General features: G+C 38.7%; 1 long non-coding RNA gene across 1 annotated transcript in view; it reads right to left on the bottom strand.

Moving 5' to 3' along the window:
- Nucleotides 1-21,551, bottom strand: part of LOC135202256 (uncharacterized) — a 65,917-nt gene extending 44,366 nt beyond the window's left edge. The window contains exon 1 of the long non-coding RNA XR_010311698.1: nucleotides 20,930-21,551. This is a non-coding gene — a long non-coding RNA (uncharacterized LOC135202256). The remainder of the gene's footprint in view (nucleotides 1-20,929) is intronic.
- Between the last annotated feature and the right edge of the window lie 590 nt (nucleotides 21,552-22,141).

The following is a 22,141-nucleotide window of genomic DNA, read 5'->3' on the forward strand; positions in this document are numbered from 1 at the left end:
GCACTACTATTACTCTCTTTTTTATATGTATAAGTACAACCACAAATCTCCTATTCGTTCTTTCCATTCTACGAAAGGAAAGTTGAAGTCACCGATAGGAGAATAGTCCAGTCCTTGTGATTTCATACATATATCATCCAATTTTTCAATTATTAAGTCAAACTCTTTAGTATTAGGAGGTCTATATATTACTATGTTCATCAATTTTTTCAGATTCAAATTCTACCGCTATTAGTTTCACATTCTGAGTTACTATATTTTCATATATTTTGTCTTGTTTTTTTGTCTTTCCCATATATTGCGGTTCCCCCTTGATTCCTATTTTTTCTATCTGATCTATAAGTTTGGAACCCTTTATTTATTTGATCAATCATTCCCAGTCTCTTGGAATACCAGGTTTCACTTATATTCATTTATATCTATTTTCTTTTCATTTGGGTTAGTTCTTCTAAGTACTCTATTTTCTTTTTGAGTTACTCGTAACTAAAAACCCTGCGCTTCATCACTATGATGGTTTGCGTGTTTTCTCCTTCATTTAATACTGATAGTAATAAGGATTTTCCCATGTCTCTTTCCTGTTCTTGGTTATGTTGTTCTTTTTTTTCATTTCCAGAAATTCTCTGACATTAAAAAATCCAACTTTTCCATAATATTTGATCTTCCTTCATCATAATTATTCATTTTGTGTCTGAATCTGCAATTTTCTCCGTTTCGCAATATCTCTTGCATAATAAATACAGTTATTATCTCTTGAGTAGAATTTCGGAGCTGATGCTTTGAAATTCTTTGCTGACACCTCTGCATATCTCATTGGTGGTTTGCTTTTCTCTTTTACCTGATATTCTTGATTTCTCTCTTTATTGTGTTTCTTATTTTGGATTTTATTACTTGGTTGGTTATTTATTTGATTATGATTCATGGCTACAGGGTGCATATATTTGCATTTTTTGTCGAACTTACATCCTTTTCCTTCTTTTAGGTTTTTACATATTTTTGGGATGCAGATCTCTGCAATCATCCCCATATCCATCTAAGTATGCACATTTTACCATATATTTCATAGTTTTGACATATCTTAGGATGTTTGTAGTAACATCTTTCTCCAAATCTGCAATTCCCTCTTTTCAAAAAGGTTGCAGATTTTGTTTTCTTTCTTGTCTATTTTTTCCTCTTTCCCGTCATTGTATAGATCTGGGTAGAGCCTCTTCGGGATTTGCTTTTCCTGTTGTCATATCGTAATTTATTTTGCTTCGTAGGTATGCTGCTTTATGCCTCATATGTAGTTATCAATGAGTATCTCTGCATCCATACTTTTATCTTGTTCTTTGTTTTCCTTATTTTTTTCTGTCATTTCATTTTTGTTTACTTCTCTTCCGTCCGTTTTCCTTCTTCTTTTTTTCTTCTTCTTCTTCCTCTTCCTCTTCTTCTTCATCCTCAAACTATTTGGTACATTCAATCTTGATTTAATAACATTGTCTATCCATGTAGACATGTTGAACAAAAAATTCTTGTATCTTTTCTCAAATCTTGTATTACCTCAGCACACTGTGGATGGGTCGGAATGTTGCATGCAGCACATTTTCTGATTAGGTTTTGTGGATTGACTATGCTATACCAAACCTTACACAGTTTGCATGCTTTTGGCATTCTTTTTCCTAATGCATCAATTAGTATATTCACAAGATTCACCTTATTCATTTTCTTTGTCGGAAATATGTTGGTTTATGTATATTTTCTTATGAGTCTCTTGAGAGAGAGAGAGAGATTACCTGGCTTCTTCGTTCCTTGTAATGGGGCTAGCGGTCAAAAGGGCCTCCTGTCGATGGGCGCCGCCGCCTCTTCCCTGGGACAGGTGGAGAGAGAGAGAGAGAGAGAGAGAGAGAGAGAGAGAGAGAGAGAGAGAGAGAGAGAATTGTCAGATTGTTTGTCTAGGCACCGACTTGTTGTCATTAAAAGTTAACAAATAACTCAAATACGACTTTGTTTATGATAAGAGAGAGAGAGAGAGAGAGAGAGAGAGAGAGAGAGAGAGAGAGAGAGGAGGGGGGGGGGGGTCAGCATACCGCATCCTAAAACAGGGGTGGGGGGGGGGGGGGGGGGGGGGGGGGGGGGGGGGGGGGGGGGGGGGGGGGGGGGGGGGGGGGGGGGGTCATTACCTATTACTTGTCTCGATAGAGTGTTTAACATACTATATGTTGTCCTTGCTTTCCTTATACAGAGAAAGAGAGAGCACCTATGGGACTCCTATTTAAAGAGGTGAGAGAGAGAGAGAGAGAGAGAGAGAGAATAATATCTAAAAATTAAATATTTGCCAAATACAGGGACAAAATCGAACTGAATCATAAGGATATCAAAAGGCAGTAACATTCATCCTGCGATGAAACTGGGTTTGGTGAGAGTTGGAAATATAATTCCCGAAAGAAACTTTTGACCGAACAGGGCATCTACTGTAGTCTGGCGTCTGAACGAACTCTCTTGATAAGACGCGTAAGCGAGCAGGATATACTATGTATGTCTGGTACGCCCTGTACCTGGGCATGAACTGCCCATTTACAAGGACCTTGGGCAACGGCGTCCCTATGGAGGAAAAGCCTATGAGCAGACGTGACCGTAAATATAGAAATAACTCACAAAACGAGATTTACAATGCCGTGCTCTCCGAATACAATGAATTGCAAATTGCTATAATGAGAGGACAGATGCTCAGCTGGACGCAAACACTGCGAGACAATGTGGCAACGCTGTGTGGCAGGTAAGGGTTATATACCTGTGGACGGCTGGGTGAAGGGTAGGGGTGTGGATGGTTTTCGGGATCTCGCGAGGCAATGTGGCAACGCTGTGTGGCAGGTAAGGGTTATATACCTGTGGACGGCTGGGTGAATGGTAGGGTGTTGGATTGGTTTTGGGTTCGGGAGGGGCATGGTGGAAGGGGGGAGAGAGAGAGAGAGAGAGAGAGAGAGAGAGAGAGGAGGAGCCGGCCATATACCGAATGCCCATGCAAGGGGTGACACGTATGGAGTGAAAGGGAAGATTCTCTCTCTCTCACGAATTTTCCCTACTATGAAGTCGCCATTTATAGCAGATCTATGCTCTGAACCATCACGTGGATTGAATTGAATTGAATATAGAATTTAGGACAAAGGCCCAACAAGCACTGGGAAACTTATGAGGTCATTCAGCGCTGAAACGGAAATTGACAGGAAGAGGTTTGAAAGGCGTAAACAGGAGGGAAAATCTCAAAGAAGTTGCGCTTTGAATCAATTGTTAGGATAATGTTGAGGAAAATACGATGGGAAGAAAGAGAATATGAAAGGAGGTACAGTAAAAGGAACGAAAGCAGTTGCAGCTAGGGGAAGAAGATGGTAGAAGATGGAAAGAAGTAGGAGCAGAAGACGCAGAGGCTGAACCTCAGGGTGGTGGGGGGAGGGCCTTTGGAATTCCATTAGTTAATCCTTTGAACCCATTTGACACGTTTTCATTGCCTCCCGAGACGTTCCTTTATCGTATTCATTGATTAATGCCTCTGTGATGCGAAGAGACGCGACAATTGCCCCTAACGCAGACATTTCAGAGTTGAAGACAGAGGACGGACAGCGTCAAGACACCTCTGGTCGCATTGACTTGGGATTTCCTATACAAAAGTTGCAGTTATTCAGCTAAAGTGAAAAAAATCGAAGAAATAATACCAGTACCAATTCATCATTGACCACTGTGAATACCTGTGACTGCAAGCAAACGCAATCACTGGCTTTTAAATTACTTTAATGAAAGATGGGGCGTAATTCGTTGAATTCATCAGCTTTATGAAAATTTCCGCCAAAACACTAAAATCAGTAACCTTCGGGCAGAAACGTAATTAAACGGTATTATGAGAAAGCAGAGATAAGGTCCTTGGGAAAAATAAAAAAAGGGGGGGGTGGGGGGCATTTCTTGACCTCGACCCCAACGAAGAAGTCCCCTTCTTATGAGATGACAGCTGTGTATGATTCTCTCTCTGTCTCTCTGAGGAGCAGATAGCAGTCCCTCTCTTTTTGAAGACTGGTGTCCATTATTAAGTGTATATCTCTCTCTCTCTCTCTCTCTCTGAGAGGCAGACAGCTGTCTCTCTCTCTCTTTCAAGAGTGATGTCCATTATTGAGTCTCTCTCTCTCTCTCTCTATATCCAGACACTACCTCTGTCCCATGGGGAACTCACAGAGTCAAAGAAAATACTCTCTCTCTCTCTCTCTCTCTCTCTCTCTCTCAGAGCACCATCCTCAAATTCGACCGAGGGAGGTTATCACCAACGAAACCATCACCAGGCAGTAATTTCGGCAGATCGTGAGAAAACAAAAGTAATGCAGAGCTGGGGGCAAGGGGGGGGTGGGGAAGACCTGTCAGAGCCTTCGGGATCATGGGGGTTATTTTGTAAAAATGAGCGTGAAGCTCAAGTATTTGCCGAGAGTAATTTCATAGGCGTTTGCTGATGAAGACTACTGACAGCCTTATCAATATGAGAGAGAGAGAGAGAGAGAGAGAGAGAGAGAGAGAGGGAGAGAAATATTCTCCAATACTCAGTAAGTTCACTATGGGACAGAAATAGTGTTTGGATGTGTGTGAGAGAGAGAGAGAGAGAGAGAGAGAGAGAGAGAGAGAGAGAGAGAGAATATTCTCCTTTACTCAGTAAGTTCACTATGGACAGAAAATAGTGTTTGGATGTGTGAGAGAGAGAGAGAGAGAGAGAGAGAGAGAGAGAGAAAGCTATCAGACACTAAAAAGCCTACAGATCACTGCTAACAGCTTACCACAAGAGAGAGAGAGAGAGAGAGAGAGAGAGAGAGAGAGAGAGAGAGAGAGAGAGAGAGAGAGAGAGAGAGAGGTATAAATTAAGTCTACTGGACAGACAAATTGCAGCTAAAACCCTTTGTAGTCTTAAACACACATTTCAGTACTGTACAAACGATGGAGGTCTAATGGCACTAAATCACTTGACAACGGAGAACATGAATTAACAACGTATAATGACCATCAATAACACATTTCACTTCCGGGCTACGCGTCATGCCCAGTTATTTATTTTTTTTTTCTAACCCTCATCCCCGCCGTACGTACCCTCTATGGGTATCAACGGGTCCTAACGACGTCCTTATGGACGGTTGATGACACTCGTAACGGTCTCTAATAACGTCTTGTTTTGTCTGGATGCGATCAAGTGAAACCGGTTCGAATTAGCAGTGATTTTGTGCGTCAATTGTCTGCCAGTATTCCCGTAGTATCCAACGAACTATTAGGATATAATTACATCTACATATTTACCCGGATGAAAAAGCATTCGTGTTATATATATATATATATATATATATATATATATATATATTATATTATATATATATATATATATTATATATATATTATATATATATATATATATCTATATATACGCAGCAGGAGGATATCCACAGTCATTTATTCTTGTTTATCAGAACTAAAATATATTTCGTTTTGATAAACAAGAATATTACGTGGATTCTTCCACTGTTTGCTTAGAACAGGGTACGGTGTTTTTATATTGCATATACGTAATATATATATATATATATATATATATATATATATATATATATATATATATATATATATGTGTGTGGTGTGTATGTATGTATGCATATATATATTAAGTGTGTGTGTAAGGAACACTGACCAACCACCATCAACCTAAGCGTTTCTCGTCTTTCCCGTAAGTGGACGAGCAGGCCAGGACGCATCAACTGTTTAGACCTGGACAGGTGCGATCCAACCCCACCCACCCCTTCCCCCTCCTCTCGCAGGGCGGATTAATAGGTCTTCAGTCTTACATAACCTTCCCCCGAAAAAAAGTAAAATATGTTTCCCATATCCACCGGAAGGGACGCATCGCCAGCGAGAAATGGCTGCTGGAAAAATAATAATAACAAAACGACCTGAAAAAGTTGATAGAAATGACGGAATATTTTTGATGGTCGACCCCATTAAGTCTGTAATATAGTATATATATATACGGGGTCCATAAAGTCCCAGTACCATTACAAGTATTTATCGCTCCAAAAGAAACTATATAACAGTAATGAAGTTTTTTTTGTAGACGTTCTACATTTCCTCAGGTTTACGTTAAGAGCACTTCATTCTGCAAAAAAAAAAAAAAAAAAAAAAACTGCATTACTCTGTGTTATATGGTTTCTGAGCAATAAATACTTGTAATTGTACTGGGACTTTATGGACAGCCAATAATTATATATATATATATATATATATATATATATATATATATATATATATATATATATATATATATATATGGGCCCCTGCATTGATTACACATGATAAGTACTTCAGCCTGACAATTGATAGTAAAGGCCAGGCTGGTCTCTCTTGTCAATCGAGTTTTGGCAATGACGCTGGTTTAACCGGTGATAATGATGTCGAGGGGGCAGGGGGCCAGGGAAGAGTTTGGGAAGGGGGTGGGGGTGGTGGGAAACACTTCGTAATACATGATGAGTTGTTGACATCCAGTGGCCGCGGTCTTTGCTAATATTAATGTCACGGGAGACATTTTAAAAAAGGCGTTCAATTTAATGTCGATTTCATCGACAGCATTTACACACAAACGCTAGTGAAATCTCTCTCTCTCTCTCTCGACGTTCATCTCCCAGCCTTCTCCCTCCAGCCTTTTGATCCCCTAGAAACCCACTCTCTCTCAACTCCCCACCCACCTACTGGCAACCCCCGCCCCCCTACCAGCAACCATACGTTCTGGCATCGCTATAAGTTGGTGCAGCTGTGAGCGGTGCTAGGATGACTCGCATATGTTGATGGACAAAAATAAAAAAAAGAGGAAAAATAAAAAAATTACAAAAAATAAGCTTCCTATTGCACTCTTGGGACGAACACTGGTTCTTGTAAGCAGGCTATAACTAGCTCTATAAAGGAGGGGGTGGAGGAAAGGTCCAAACCATCTCTTTATGTATAAGCAGATGCCGTATGCGGATGTATACGCTTTCCCCTCATTATGTATAATACACACATGTGAATACTATTATTTTATACATGAATGCACACATTATACGTAATCATAAACATTATATATGTGTGTATATATATATAATGTTTGCATTTGTGTATAAAATAATAGCATCTATAAGCATATATATATATATAATATAATATATATATATATATATATATATATATATATATATATATATAGGACTTATTATTTTTCGACAGGTATTAATAACTGGACCAGTCGGTAACGTTTAAAAGGGACCTACTATAACCTTCACTAGTTACGTGATGCCAATAAAAACAAATAATATGTTAATGAATTCAGCAAACGATATCTGCATGCAAATGATTTCAAATCTGTTATCTGTATATATATATATATATATATATTTATATATATATATATATATACTCTCGTCTTTGTTAAGTAACTTAGCATCTAAAGCGTTTTAATTTTCCTTCGTGGCCATAACTTCGTTCGTATAATCATCACTTTTTAATTTTTTTTAATAAAAAAAACAATATATATGTGTGCCCGTATGTACGTATATGTACGTGCCCGTGTGTGAAACGCAAAATCAAATTCATGGACAGACAGCGAGACAACCTGATTTTCAAAACGCTATAAAAATGTTTTTTTATTTTTTTTTTTTATTAAAGCCAGGCAAAAACGCAGTTAGTGTTCTAACACGCAAGATAGAACCCCAAATGAGGCGAAGACGAACGCACGTGAACAATCATCCACCCCCAACCCCCGCCCCCCCAGCATGATTTCAAAATAGATTGAAATCGTACAAAGCCCTCTGTCAAGAGCAAAAAAAAAAAAAAAAAAAAATGCTTAACCAATACCTGTCATTACCAGTCATACCTATACTGGTATCATTGTAGGTGAGATGGCCCAGCAGAGGGAACAGACAAAGCGTGAAGCTTATTGTCGCCAACAAGGACGACTTTTCGTGGTTCCTACTTTTCGACGGAATTCGGCAGCTGATCTGATCAGTCGCTGCTTCCGTCTTGATTGGCGATGACGCCGTCACTGGCACACAACTTTTTTTTTTTTAATTTAATTTAATTCGACATTGTATTTCGTTGTCTTTTTAAAATTTATATGTATATGTATGTATGCATATGTATACATACATTCATGTATATAGTTTGTACACTCGTATGTATATTTATGTATATGTATACATATATCTATATATATATTGTATACTCGTATGTATATTTACATATTATATATATAATTTTAAAATTATATGTATATGTATATACGTATGTATAAAATTTAATATTAATATCTATATACATATATATATATATATATAGTATATATATATATATATATCTATATTTATACATAATTTTAATCACATTAACTCGATTCATCTGCAAACATCAAATTATAAAATGTCCTTTCATATCCCTACTAATTCGTTCTACCTCGGAATTAATTATATATCATATATGTTAACCGAGGGGGAGTTTTTTAAGTTGACAAGAAATTCGTCGGTTAACATATATATGAAAATATATTTAATTCCGGGGTAGGTAGAGCGAATTAGTAGATATTAAAGGACATTCGTAGCTTAATGCACACACATAATATATATATATATATATATATATATATTATATATATATATATATATATATATATATATATATAATAAATATTCTGTCTACAAGCGAAAAATATTTCAAATTTCCTGCTTGCACGGAATTATAGACGAGACATAAAACGTATCAAAACACATAATTCACAAAACAAAATACGATATGTGGAAAGGGCATACGAAGATTTAACAGCACAAATACAGACACTTAGCTAAAGAACATAAGAAATGATCTATACTGAACACCAAAGCATAAAACCAAGTCTGATTTGAAACTGCATAATTTTGAGAGATTGGAAACCACTCACAAGATAAAAGTTTATACGCTTAAAATCTTCGAGGTAAACTGACGAAAATTAAATCCTAAATCACGTATAGATTTATCTTTAAAATGAAAAGACTAATGCATAAAATTTATCGCAAGCTTCGAAACATTACTCTCTTATTCAAGTAAGATCTCACTCTATGCGTATTGCTACGACCACTTATTCCTATACTGATGACGGATCTCAGTAGCCAATTATTTTATCTATACAGTCCAAAGTATTATTGCAACTCGATACTATGGCTTTCCGCTTGATCGGCGTTGTTATAGATTCTATTGGGAACGAAGTGGCCATTTTTACTAGTTTTTTATTACTATTATTTTCGTTGTTTTTGCTGTTTAATTCTTTGGGAATATATATTCCTTACTTGCTATTAAGAAACAAAAAAAAAAACGATAGCATTTGTGTGTATATATATAAATACACATACACATATATACATACATACATACATACATACACACACACATATATATCTAAAGGCACAATTAAATTCAATTCTATAGACAAGACCAGCAGCTATATATGCATCTATATATGCATCAAATCGTATACAACACATAAAGTAATTTATATATGTCAGTCTTTCTTAGTGTTATGACATCTTTTGTTTCCTGTATTGTATGAGTTTATATTATCATCGTATTCTGTAAGGTGGTCAGTAAGCTTATCTATTTATCTCAATCTATCTATGAAAAGTTAATGCGGAAAATAAATGCATATGGACGCACAACAAATACATTCACAAGTTATAAGCATTGACAACACCGTCAGTCGTTTTGTGTGCTCTGAACAAACACTTAACAAACACGAATACCTGAACACTGAACTAAATGTCATTATTGATGAACTTAATTCTGACACAGATTAAAACCTTCATTCGGAATGCATCTGCTGGGGAGAAAATGCATTTGACAACATCAATCACATTCGAGATATTTCAGCAAAACCACGATTACTGGGGAGATGCATTTATTGAACAGTCTTCAAAAATTCAGTCGAAACTTCAGTCTCATCCCCGAAAATTTTCTTCGGCAGATCACTTAATATAATGTCGAGGAATCGTCACTTCGTATTTTCCAAAATCAATATTTTTCGAAACCGTTCCCATCCAAGATTTATGAGAGATAAATCATATAAAACCACCTGCCTTTCGGAATTTTCGTTTGCTGCAGTATTACCGAGAGGGTAATACTGCATTCGGTATCATCGACTACATTTGGAATTTTTTTCCGAAAAAGGAAATCATCAACTGCCTTCGGAATTTTTACGAAAAAGGAAATATTTCTTTTCACGAGGCAAAATGCATCAGAATCGTCCGTGGCGATGGGGAATTTCTGTCTGTGAGAGAATTACCGAGAAGGTGCATTCGGTCATCGACTTAATTTAGAATTTTTCGAAAGAGGAAATATTTATTCTAAGAGGCAAAATGCATCAGAATCGGTGGTGGCGGTGGGGGACTCCTCCAGAAGGCAGGAGCTACAGGAGGCTACACGGAGCTTTGCACCATTTCTCCTCCTATCGATTTTTTTTCTCGCACGCCTTCACTAGAAATTATTGATTAGCAACCAAACGCAGACGAGAGAGAGAGAGAGAGAGAGAGAGGAGAGAGAGAGAGAGAGAGAGAGAGAGAGAGAGAGAATCAAATATGGTGGCTGCATGTAAGAGCTATACGCTCGACGAAATATTTTCACTTTGCTCCCAAAAAGCATTTTTACGACTCAGGATTGTATTGGACACTCGAATGATATCACAAGCACCAGCATACATATTACAAGTTATATATTTTATATATATATATATATATATATATATATATATATATATATATATATATATATATATATATATAATATATATTCTTTTCCATGCCATCCCAAGGAGTTATTTATGACATGTTTTCAGCAGCAAAACTCCAATAAAATGTGCAGCATTTAAAAGTTTCATTCACAATTTGGTGTCTCAAGTTAAATTCCTTTCAGGTATTCAGACGTGTTATAAATCTGACACAAATACAATTCAAAATTCGCTGATATTCTGCTAAATTTTTTACGAGTCGTCTTTGTATTTTTGGAATAATTATTACACCTTTTTTTAAACACAGTAAAAGGGAATGCAGATTTGTAATTTTAAGCCTATGGTTATTCTATGTTGTCACGGTAATAATGATATATATATATATATCATTTACAAATCAAGAAGCTAATACACAAGACACTCCTAGTGATATAGTTTTAATAATGCGTCGTGATAATTATCCGCAATCAGTAATAAATATATAAATATATATATAGTATATATATATATATATATAATATATATATTGTGTGTGTACAAGGGTAAGGTGTACAAAGTTCGACACAAGTAACATCAACTTAGAAATTACAGAGACACTCCATCTACTTATTATTTACCCGTACAATGAATTCTGAATTCTGCAGGACGAACAGTAAATTTTAACTTAACCATAAATACTCGATAACGAAACGAAATCAGTACTGGGAGATATATATATATATATATATATATATATATATATATATATATATATATATCTATATATATATATATATATATATATTTATAATCATATAATATATATATATATATATTATGTATAAACTATATTATTGCTTTTGAATAAAGGCTTTCAAAATTTACACGAAATTGCAGTGGAAAATTGATTTAATGAACTGCCGCTAAATTTACATTTTTTTCACACCGTTACAAATAATTATTTAGAGAGAGAGAGAGAGAGAGAGAGAGAGAGAGCGAAAGATGAAACGAACAGATACTCATAAATACTCGGATCTTTCTATATATAAATGGCTGAACAAAAACAAGCTTAATGCGGACGGAGAGTTTCTTATCAAACACATCTCCCAATAAGGTCGGGAGTCTTTGACCCCCGAGGACACGCGGTATCAGGTCAGGTCAAACTGACAGCTGGAACTCCACCCTGAGATATGGTTCAGTGTTCCACCTTGCAACAAAACACGGTGATATTTGCCCAACCCTAATTTATGGAGGGGGTTATTTAGTGTTTCAGAGATGCGGTGATTCTGTGCGGGTGTGTGTGTGTTTACTTATAGGCATTTGAAATCACTACCTTGCAAAAGCCATACGCTTTATTGATCGTTGGGTATAGACACGATTGCAACACAGTGTATAATTGTTTTACAATTGTTTTACAATGTATAACATACAATTATTAATTAAGTGCATGTATATGGAAAAGCATGCCTTTAATACGAACGTATTGACTGGATGTACCTAAAAGTAGTATGCACATTTGAAGACAATGTACACGCATAAGAAATCGTCTGTACATAATAATAATGATAATAATAATAATAATAATAATAATAATAATAATGATAATAATAATAATAATATGTTGGAAGGAGACCCTCTTTCAAACAATTGTTATTGAAAGATATTGCTGCATCAGCTGCATTTAACTTGTAAATAGAGAAGAATATTTACAAGTTAAATGCGGCTGATGCTGCAATATCTTTCAATAATAATAATAATAATAATAATAATAATAATAATAATAATAATAATAATAATAATTTCGGATCGACACCAAACAAACTTGTATATGAACTGCAGTCTTAATGGTAACAACAAAAATAATAGTATTATTATTCACTTTACCAGATAACGAATTAAAAATAAAATATCTCAGCTCGACATACAACAATTCGTATCCAAAATTACGAGAGAGATATTAACACAGAAAAATCAACCCCCACTTCCCCCCGCCCCACCACACAAACTTAAAAACAGACACGACGACAGAAAGAGCAAACACTACACTTGATAAAACGCTTCCTAGAACAACCTTATACTTCGTAGAAAATATGGCGTCCGAGACCACATACACACACTTGTAGTCCTTGAAAGATTCAATGTGTATCATCGAAAAAGACATTTTTGGGACGAGAAGAAACTGCCCTGGCAACCTCGAAGTATAATATAATGTGGCCGTACTCAGCTACTCCCTGATTTTACGGTATTTATTTATCTATTTTTTTTTTTTTGGCATCAGCTGTTCGGTTTACCTATAGATTATTCATCTAGTAATATTCAAAGTGGTTTTGGCATTAATTCACGGGTGTGTGTACACTCATATAGACAAACAAAAAACATAGTATAATATATATACACACATATATATGTATACATCCATATGTACATTTAGACATATATTGCACACATATATATAGGTAATGTGTGTGTGCGCGCACGTGTAAGCACACGTATCAATAAAGAACCAACCAAAAATATTAATAAAATAAATGGATGATGTCTCTAGGGCACCGATTCGCCAATAAAATAAAAGTGGCGACGCCAAAGGAACCACACACACAAAAAATTCACCAAACTTCTTCGAGTCCAATCTACGCAGCTCTGTACCAGCCTCGAGCTCGAATCTTTCTCCATCTCTCTCTCTATCTCTGTCTATCTCCTCACATTCGATTTTATTCTTCAGGCTCTTCGGCTCCTTATTCCAAGGTCTTCTTCTCCTCCTCGTCGTCGTAGTCGTCGGCACAAGTCGAGATTTCACACTGATGCTTTTCTGTTCTCTCGACCGCGTATATATATATGTATCTTTGACGCCAGTGACGTGGAGATATTTTGTAGCGTTGCGTCTCACGGACGTACGTCGGACCGATGCAGTCCACTCAATAATGGTGGATTGTAATAAGGCCACTAGGCACTCGCTTCAATATATATATGATATATAGTGTATATATGTATATATATATATATATATATATATTATATATATATATATATATATATATATATATATAATGTATATGTTATACTCGAAGTCGTTTTCCTAATAGGACAGCATAACACAAAACGTAAACCAGCTACATAGTAATTCGATCACTGAATCAAAGATTATCTATCTATTTATCTATCTATCTATATATATATATATATATATATTATATATATATATATATATATATATATATATATATATAAATGATTATATACACACACATATACATACCAGTTTTTGTAATAGAGAAGTGAGTTATAATTCCGGGCGTAACTAGTTAAAGAAGTCCGCCTTGAACTTACGACTAATAGTAGTAATGTTAACAGCACCCACATTTAGAGCAGCAGACGCCCTGGTTTGAGTCTGCGGGCGCAGAGACTCTCTGCAAATACAGCATGCCCTCTTAATATGGGTATGTAAACTGATACGAAAAAAAAAAAAACGTGAAGATTTGATTGCGTTAACTTGAAGCGTCGAGACGAAATAAAACCGATGTTCCAAAAAAAAATTAAATAAATAAATAAAATAATTAATTCATTAATTTATTAATAAGATTGAAAAGACTAAGATAGGAGCACGAGAGAAAGTTGAAGATGGTTGAAGTACTGAAAAAAATGTATGAATTTCCGAAAAAAAATAAAAATGAAAAATCAAGTGCAACGCTTTTGAGAAAGACTGGTCACTTTCGGTGGGCATGAAATGCCCAGAGAATGCAAAGCTTAGAGAAGCTTAGAAATGAATAATTCATAGAAAAAAATTTTCAAGTTCAAAAAATAGAAATTGTAAAAAATATATAAAATCATGGAAATGATTTTTTTTTTGTTAAAGTTATGGTAGAAAAAAATGGTTTTTCTATAGCTTGAGTGGTAAAATTGATTAAAAAAAATAGTAAAGATTAAAAAATGTGTAGGGTATAACAACATTCAAGTAATTTTAATTTTGGAAAATAAAAAAAACTCCAAGGGACTCAATAAAGCAGAGAAAAATCTAAAATACATAGGAATAATAATAAAGTATTGAGAACGTTAAAAAAAAAAAAAAAAAAAAAAAAAAAAAAAAAAAAAAAAAAAACTAGTAGAAAACAGTGAAGATAAAAACAGAAAAATAACAAACAAGGAATATCGAAAAGTCTAAAGAGAGAATATATTCAAGAACGTATCAATAAAAAAAAAAACCCAAATCTTACAAAAGATAACAAAATTTAAATGCAAAAAATAAAGAAAAAAATCGAAAACTTACAAAATAAAAAAAAATCTAAGTCATGAAAAATATTGAAGGAAAAATGTAAAACGCATATAAGATTAAAACGCAAGAAAAAATATGATCGCAGAACCGCTTTTTTGAAAAAAAGAAAAAGAAAAGAAAAAAGACGAATACTCAAAACGCACGGCGACTGGCAAGCTTTACACGACTCCATCCCCCAAAAAGCGAAGTGTGCCGGCCAGACAGCCATTAGACATTATAGAGGTGCCTTGTTATAAACTAATTATGTGGGGAAGGCCAATCGGAAGGTGGCACCCAAAGGCCAGATCAGCTTTAAAGCGTTTAAAGCGTCCTTCTAAGATTCGCAACGGGGGCCGGGGCGAGCTTAATGAGTTATGCCTATCGGGGGGCGCTGAAGGAATTCTACCTTATCATTCATTCTGGGGTCTGCTCCTGGGGACATCCCTGTTTTTAGTGATGGACTGAAATTGGCGATATTATTATTATTATTATATTTTATTTTTTAATGGAAATTTATAAAATTTCATACATATGGAAAGACATTTCCATAAAATTCCCATATATCAAAATAAAATAAGCTGGAGGTTGTCACGAAACAGCATAAACACACTAGAGTGCAAATTAACAGGTCAGTATCAAATCTGACAACAGCAGCAGCAATAATAATAATAATAATAATAATAATAATAATAATAATAATAATAATAATAATAATAATACAGAGACAGACGAACATTCTGAAGAGTCAATTGTATCGAAGACACACTCGATACTATAAGAATTTTTTTTTTTTTGACTAGAAGTTTCGCTCCGAAGATTTGAGCGGGCGAGACACGTCTTCTATTTTCTTTTTCTCTCTCTCTGTGTCTCTGTCAAAGCGATCTTTGTTTTCGCTCATCGTCTAACGACTTGGATCAAGTGAATCTTGATGCAGGGAACAGTTATGCCGTTGCAGGGAAAAGGGAGACGAAAGGAGAGGAGGAAGAAGAAGAAGAAGAAGATGAAGAGGAGGAGGAGGACTAACGGCGGAGAGATAGATAGAAGCGCCTTGTGGGTGGCAGGGAGTTGTAACTTGAGCCTCAGCGGGGAGTGAAGAGAAGAAGTTGAAAGTTGTCTCTCTCTCTCAACTTCTCCTTCTCCTTCTCCTCCTCCTTCTTCTGCTGCTGCTCCCGGTACCCGCGAACCGGCGCTGCCATATAACTTACAAGATTGTCTTTGATACAGTTTGCAAGTTGCAAGATTGCCTCCAAGTCTTCGATGCAGAGTCCACAAATCGCGGGATCGAGTTGGAAACGGTAGTAGTAGTAGTAGAAGAAGAAGAGGTAGTAGTGATCTAGCACTTATAATATTTTCTTTTTGATACTGACGCCACATTTTATACCGCTTGCAACTTGCAAAGATATATTCCCCCGGTCATCGGTATGCGAGATTATCTCGTCGTCTCTCTCTCTCGTGTGTAGCTTCTATATCTGTCCTTGTCTCGTCCTTTATCTGCCTCTGCTGCTTGCATACAGTGATCCTCGTTGTATCAAGTCACTTTTCGCCTGATCTCTATCAGCGGCGGAGTCCCTCGCCGACTTAGAGAGAGAGAGAGAGAGAGATAGGGAGAGAGAGACCTTCACTCGGGCAGGATTTATTGCAAGGCGGACGGGGAGGGATTGGCGCTGTCGTCGCTGTTGCAACGGCGGGCGGCAGCGCCGAGACCTGGCGCCGTCTCTGTCGGCTGGCTTCGATCTCCTTCGCTCTCATCGTCAGGTTCCTCGACTTTTGCTGCGAATTTTCTTGCGTGCGTTTAATGCAACGTCTAGGATTTTCTGTTGCGAAGGTATTTTCTAAAAATATAGAGTCGCTACCGACCTATAATAATCGACAAGAGGAGCTTCCCCGAACGCCGCCGCCGAGCTGCAACCACTGCTAGCGGAGGGACACGGGCGCTTAAGCGCTTCCAATTCATGCTCGGTTTTTACGCGTTCGTCTGTTTTTCGGAGTTTCGAACGAGCGGGTAAGATTACTGCATACAAAAAACAAAGATTTCTTCGTGCAAATGGACCCTCACTATTTCAGCACGTCGTACAAATAACAATAAAACCATAACCAACGGAACTACACGAGATAACCTTTAGTAGAGTTCTGCGAATTGCTTGGACTTGAGTGTTCCGTCCTCCTGCTGGCGAACCACGCCCCGAGATTTGCACGAACTATAACTTAGCCCTTAAACACGACCGCCAGACCGAACTACCACACCTGCTGGTGGGTGAGTGAATGGTCACTATGTATTAAAGAGAGAGAGAGAGAGAGAGCCCTAACTCCACCAAGGACATCACGACGACCACCACCATCATCACCGTTTAATCGCCACCACCTCCTTCGTCGTCAGGTTCGAAGAAAAGGGACGCACAAACCGACTACGGGGAACGAAAGAGAAGGGAAGCCCCCCCAACCCCGTTCCTGCCAAGGACACCATCATCATCATCACCATCCCATCATCATTATCCTCATCATCATCATCATCATAGCTCCCCTTCACCTCCTCCTTCGCCGTCAGCCTATACCTCTAGCAGCAGCAGCAGCAGTAGAAGCAGACCCATCGTAAATCACAAAGGCAATACCACAGATATCACATTACCCAGCCGCATGAACAAACCACCACACCACACGACAACTGAGGCCCTCAGCCGCGGACAAAGTGCTCCCTTACAAACCACCATACAAAGGACACCTTGTGTGTATTTTACCACTTCTTTCCTGCTCTCGCTTTGTTTGTTTGTTTCGGACCAAATAATACTCACTCCGTCGTCGTCTGCATACTCGAGTGGGTGTCTGTCTGTAAGTGTACTTTGTAATGTATGTATATTAATTAATATGTATATATATATGTATACACACATACATTTTTAATATACAACCCTGAGTATGCATCAGGAAGTATTTAAATATTCAGAAAATAAAATACCTTTTTTTCTGAAAGTGGACACATATATATATATATATATATATATATATATATATATATATATATATATATATATTATATATATATATATATATAGATAGATAGATAGATGAATGGATAGATATATATTCACAGAAGCATGTGTTTATTTTTTCACCGACTATCGCACTTATAGCGAACAGAAACCAAACTTTCGAGAACACAAAGGAAAAGAAATCTTAGAAAAATTTAGATGTATAGACGGATAATAACACTGATAGGATTTTTTCAGTCACTTATCAGATTAAGTGAACAAAAAATATAAAAAGACAAAAAGCCTGTTGAAGGTTATCGTTTTTATGCTATTTTATCTATGCACTGACAGAAATGATAACAATAAAAAAAATTAATTCCTTATTACCGAGATTTGGAAGCCCACAAGTTATCAATGCACCTTTTGAATGATATCGCTGGAGAACGGAAAACCACATTAATAAACAGGGAAACCAAAAGATTTATTGCGTATTTGGGAACCTGCTTCACGCGATGGCCACTAAGTACGCTTCTATGCTCTGAATGCAAGAGAGAGAGAGACAAAACTGTTCGTATCATAACACCACTCATATTTTTGCAAATCTTTAAAAAAAGAAAAAATACTGAGATATTGCGTACATCGTCTGCTTAGCGTCGGACAGGCTAAGGCGGATGGATACCCGGGTATAACCGTAACGTCGTCACATATACACTTCCCGATATATGAAAGCGAGAAGTTCGATAGAACACCAAGAAAAATATAAATAAATTAATAGATATAAAAGTGGCAAAAAAGGCCCGACCACGGTACGCAGAAAAAGATGATATCCTGCCATGGGGACCACTGAAAAAAAAAATCATATAAAAAAGATTAAGGTCCAGCCGACGATTACTTTGATGTGGAATTTTCAGGTAACCATCACCTTATCATCTTTTATCTACTATAGCAAGGGCTCGTTCTCGCCAGCACTAAGTCTGAATTACCGTACATTTCTGGACGACACTTCCACAGATCTATATGAGCGACATCTTATTATATAATATAAATATATATATATATATTTATATATATATATATATATATATATATATATATATATGTGTGTGTGTGTGTGTGTGTGTGTGTATAGTGAATGTGCAACTGAGTTCATCTCCAACCATCACACAGTTGGACTAAATGAAAAAAAATAAAAAATAAAAAAAATAAAATCTTTCAGCAACCAAAAAGATTACGAAGAGATGTAAAATCTGAAAATGAAGCACAGTTATCAATATACAACTGCCGAAGTCAGTGAAATTACCCAAACACTCAACAGACGAATAAAATAGAGAAAAAATTACCAAAAGGGATAAAAGGACTAAGTACTAGTGGTAGGTACCTGGAATGCCACGAACTTGCTTGCTGCTATGTCACTGAAGAATTGCGAAGTTGATTGCACTCTTTCAGTTATGCAACGACGTGCACGTTGCAGGATCTCACGCACAATTCCTGAACTGAACTTTTTCCAGTTTTGTTCCAATTCCACGTTAACTGGAATAACTGACGGGACAGAGAGAGAGAGAGCGAGAGAGAGAGAGAGAGAGAAAAGAAGTCGAGAAACACACCAAGATAATCTTTCCATTAGTATCTGGAATGTCAGTAACAGAGTCGAATACAAGAGACAGTGGTAAGAGAGAAAAGGAGAGGAAGAAGACGAGGAGGAGTGGAGATCGAGAGTGAGGATGAGAGAAAGAGAGAGGCAAGAAGTATTCCAAGATAACCTTTCCATTAGTATCTGGAATGCCAGTAACAGAGTCGAACGCATGAGACAGTAGTAAGAGACGAAGGCACGAAAGAGAAAAGGAGAGTGCAGAACGAGAGTGAGCATGAGGGAAAGAGAGAGAGAGGCAGAGTATAAAGAGTAAGAGAGTAAGAGAGAGGTAGAGAGGTAGTGAGAGAGAACTAAGTGTCACTAGCTGCTATGGGCGAGTGAGGCTGGAGCCGCTATACAACAGCAGCCATACAACTATAAAACTGGTACCACCGCCCGGCCCGTTGGACGGAGGACCACCACACCACCACAATCAGTCACCGAAAAAGTGGCAAGTCGAAAACCGGGGGTTCCTGCCGTTAATTCCAGAGCCACCGATTGGAATGGGTGCCAACACAAAACTGAACTTGTCATAGGAGTGTAAAAGGGGGGGAGGAGGAGGACTCGAAAGGGAAGCACACATGTGCACACACACACACACGCCCTCTCACGCACACACCGATAGGATCGAATGCTTAGAGGAGAGAGAGAGAGAGGGAGGGATAGAGAAGGGGCGCGGGGGTTGGTTATTGGGGCGGGGGATGCAGGAAGAGGGAGCAGGGGGGAAAAGAGAGAGATTTTTAGTGGCGGTGTAGGGAGATAGACGGAAAATGTTTGCATTTAATGATGTTGGCGGTAACGGGAGATACGTTCGCTAACTTTCGCGTGCTATTTAGAGCAAATGAGAGAGAGTTGGAAGAAAGAGAGAGAGAGAGAGCTATATAGAGGGAGCAAGCATCGGAGAGCTCGGGAATGGGGGACGGCATTCCCTCTATAGCTTTCTCTCTCTCTTTCTCTCTCCCCCTTCAACGCCATCACCTGTCTCGCTCACTATACAAAATGGCCGACACGAGGTTGCCGAACGTAAGCCAGACCAACCCATCCTCTCCACTTGTTTAATTTCCAAAAATTACTACCAATTAACAAGCAGAGTCTGGCAGAACCAATGAGCGCTCACTAGGGGGTGTAACGGACCTGCGCAATAACCACTGCGCGCCGGCGCTACTATACCCCCTACCCCCCACACCTCCACCAAAAAAGAAAAAAAAAAGACGGAAAGTAAAAAAAAGATATTGGACGACTCTATGCGTTCCTCGTGGCCTTAAACGCACAGCCAAGAGGAACCTTTATGTATAAACCACGGAGGACTTAACTGTAAATAAGAAAAATCTGGGGGGAATGCTTACGTCTCTTCCGTCGCGTCCGTCGAAGAAGGCACCAGGAGGGTTATCAAGCGTAGAAGCCCAATGTCGAACAAGCGGCACCACTCGCAGCAGCAGCGAACCCATCCGCCGCCGGGAACTCCTTCTACTACTACGACGTCAGGGCGAAGTATAAGACAGAGTTCCCCACGAGAGCGAGCGAGAGAGAGAGAGAGAGAGACAGGAGCTTCCTACTAAAAAAAATAGACAGCGAGCAGAGAAGGAGGAGGAGGAGGGCTCCGCGAAACGCTACCCCCTTCGGGTGCCATCACCGTAGGATCCCACACAATCCCGATAATCTTTTCGTCAGTCTCGCGACAAGCCACTGACACACACACTCTCGGATTCTTGCCTGTGTCACCGGCCAAAGCTGGCAGGCAGACTTCGGTCGGTCGGTCGGTAGGTAGGTAGGTAGGGGACTTGCTTGCTTTTGCGTGCGTGGGCGGTCGGTTTTCGAGGCGAACTGAGCTTTTACACGGCACCACCACTCCAAATGTTCCCGGCGCCTCCGCACGCCGGGGAGGCCCACACGCGAATGTCTCGTGAGGGACGCTAAGGCTCACAGGGTCCCGCGCCGGCTCGCGCACGCGCCCCACCGACCCGTCGCCGAGCGGCGCAGGCGCCCACTGGCCGACGGGGCCGGAGGCCCCGCCCTCGCCCCGCCCCTGGCCCCGCCCTCCGGGCCGTTGGGCCAACCCCCAGCCGTTTGTCCTGAGGGTGGAGCTTTGGTGACCAGTGGCGGCGGGCACCGGCCGGTCTCTGTCCACTGACCACAAGCAAAACGCTCACAACACCACCACTATGGCTGCCTGCTGCTGCTACTGCTGCTGCCGCCCTAGTACATGACCCCCAAGCGCTGCTGCTGCTGCTGCTGCTGCCATCGGCAGGTCAGAGTTGAATGACCTCACTCACTCACTCACTCACCACCACCACTGGGCCTGGGAGTCCTGAAGCGAGATGATTTTCGGGGGAAGGGCTTGGTCGATCTATACTACCACTACTACTCTCTTCCTCCTATGAGCTAATCTAGTCAAGTCAGTCATCAGTCAGTCACCGAGGCTGCTCACAGATGGCGTGAACTGCCTTCTTTTTGGGCCGTTGATTGCAAAAGAGGCGTTTGCAGCGGTTATACGAAGTCGCCCGGCCTTCTTCTTCTTCTTCTTCCCACGGCTCAGCCGCCACGTGAGCCGAGTCCCC

Source organism: Macrobrachium nipponense, chromosome 30 (genome assembly GCF_015104395.2).
Source record: "Macrobrachium nipponense isolate FS-2020 chromosome 30, ASM1510439v2, whole genome shotgun sequence".
NCBI classification, from domain to species: domain Eukaryota; kingdom Metazoa; phylum Arthropoda; class Malacostraca; order Decapoda; family Palaemonidae; genus Macrobrachium; species Macrobrachium nipponense.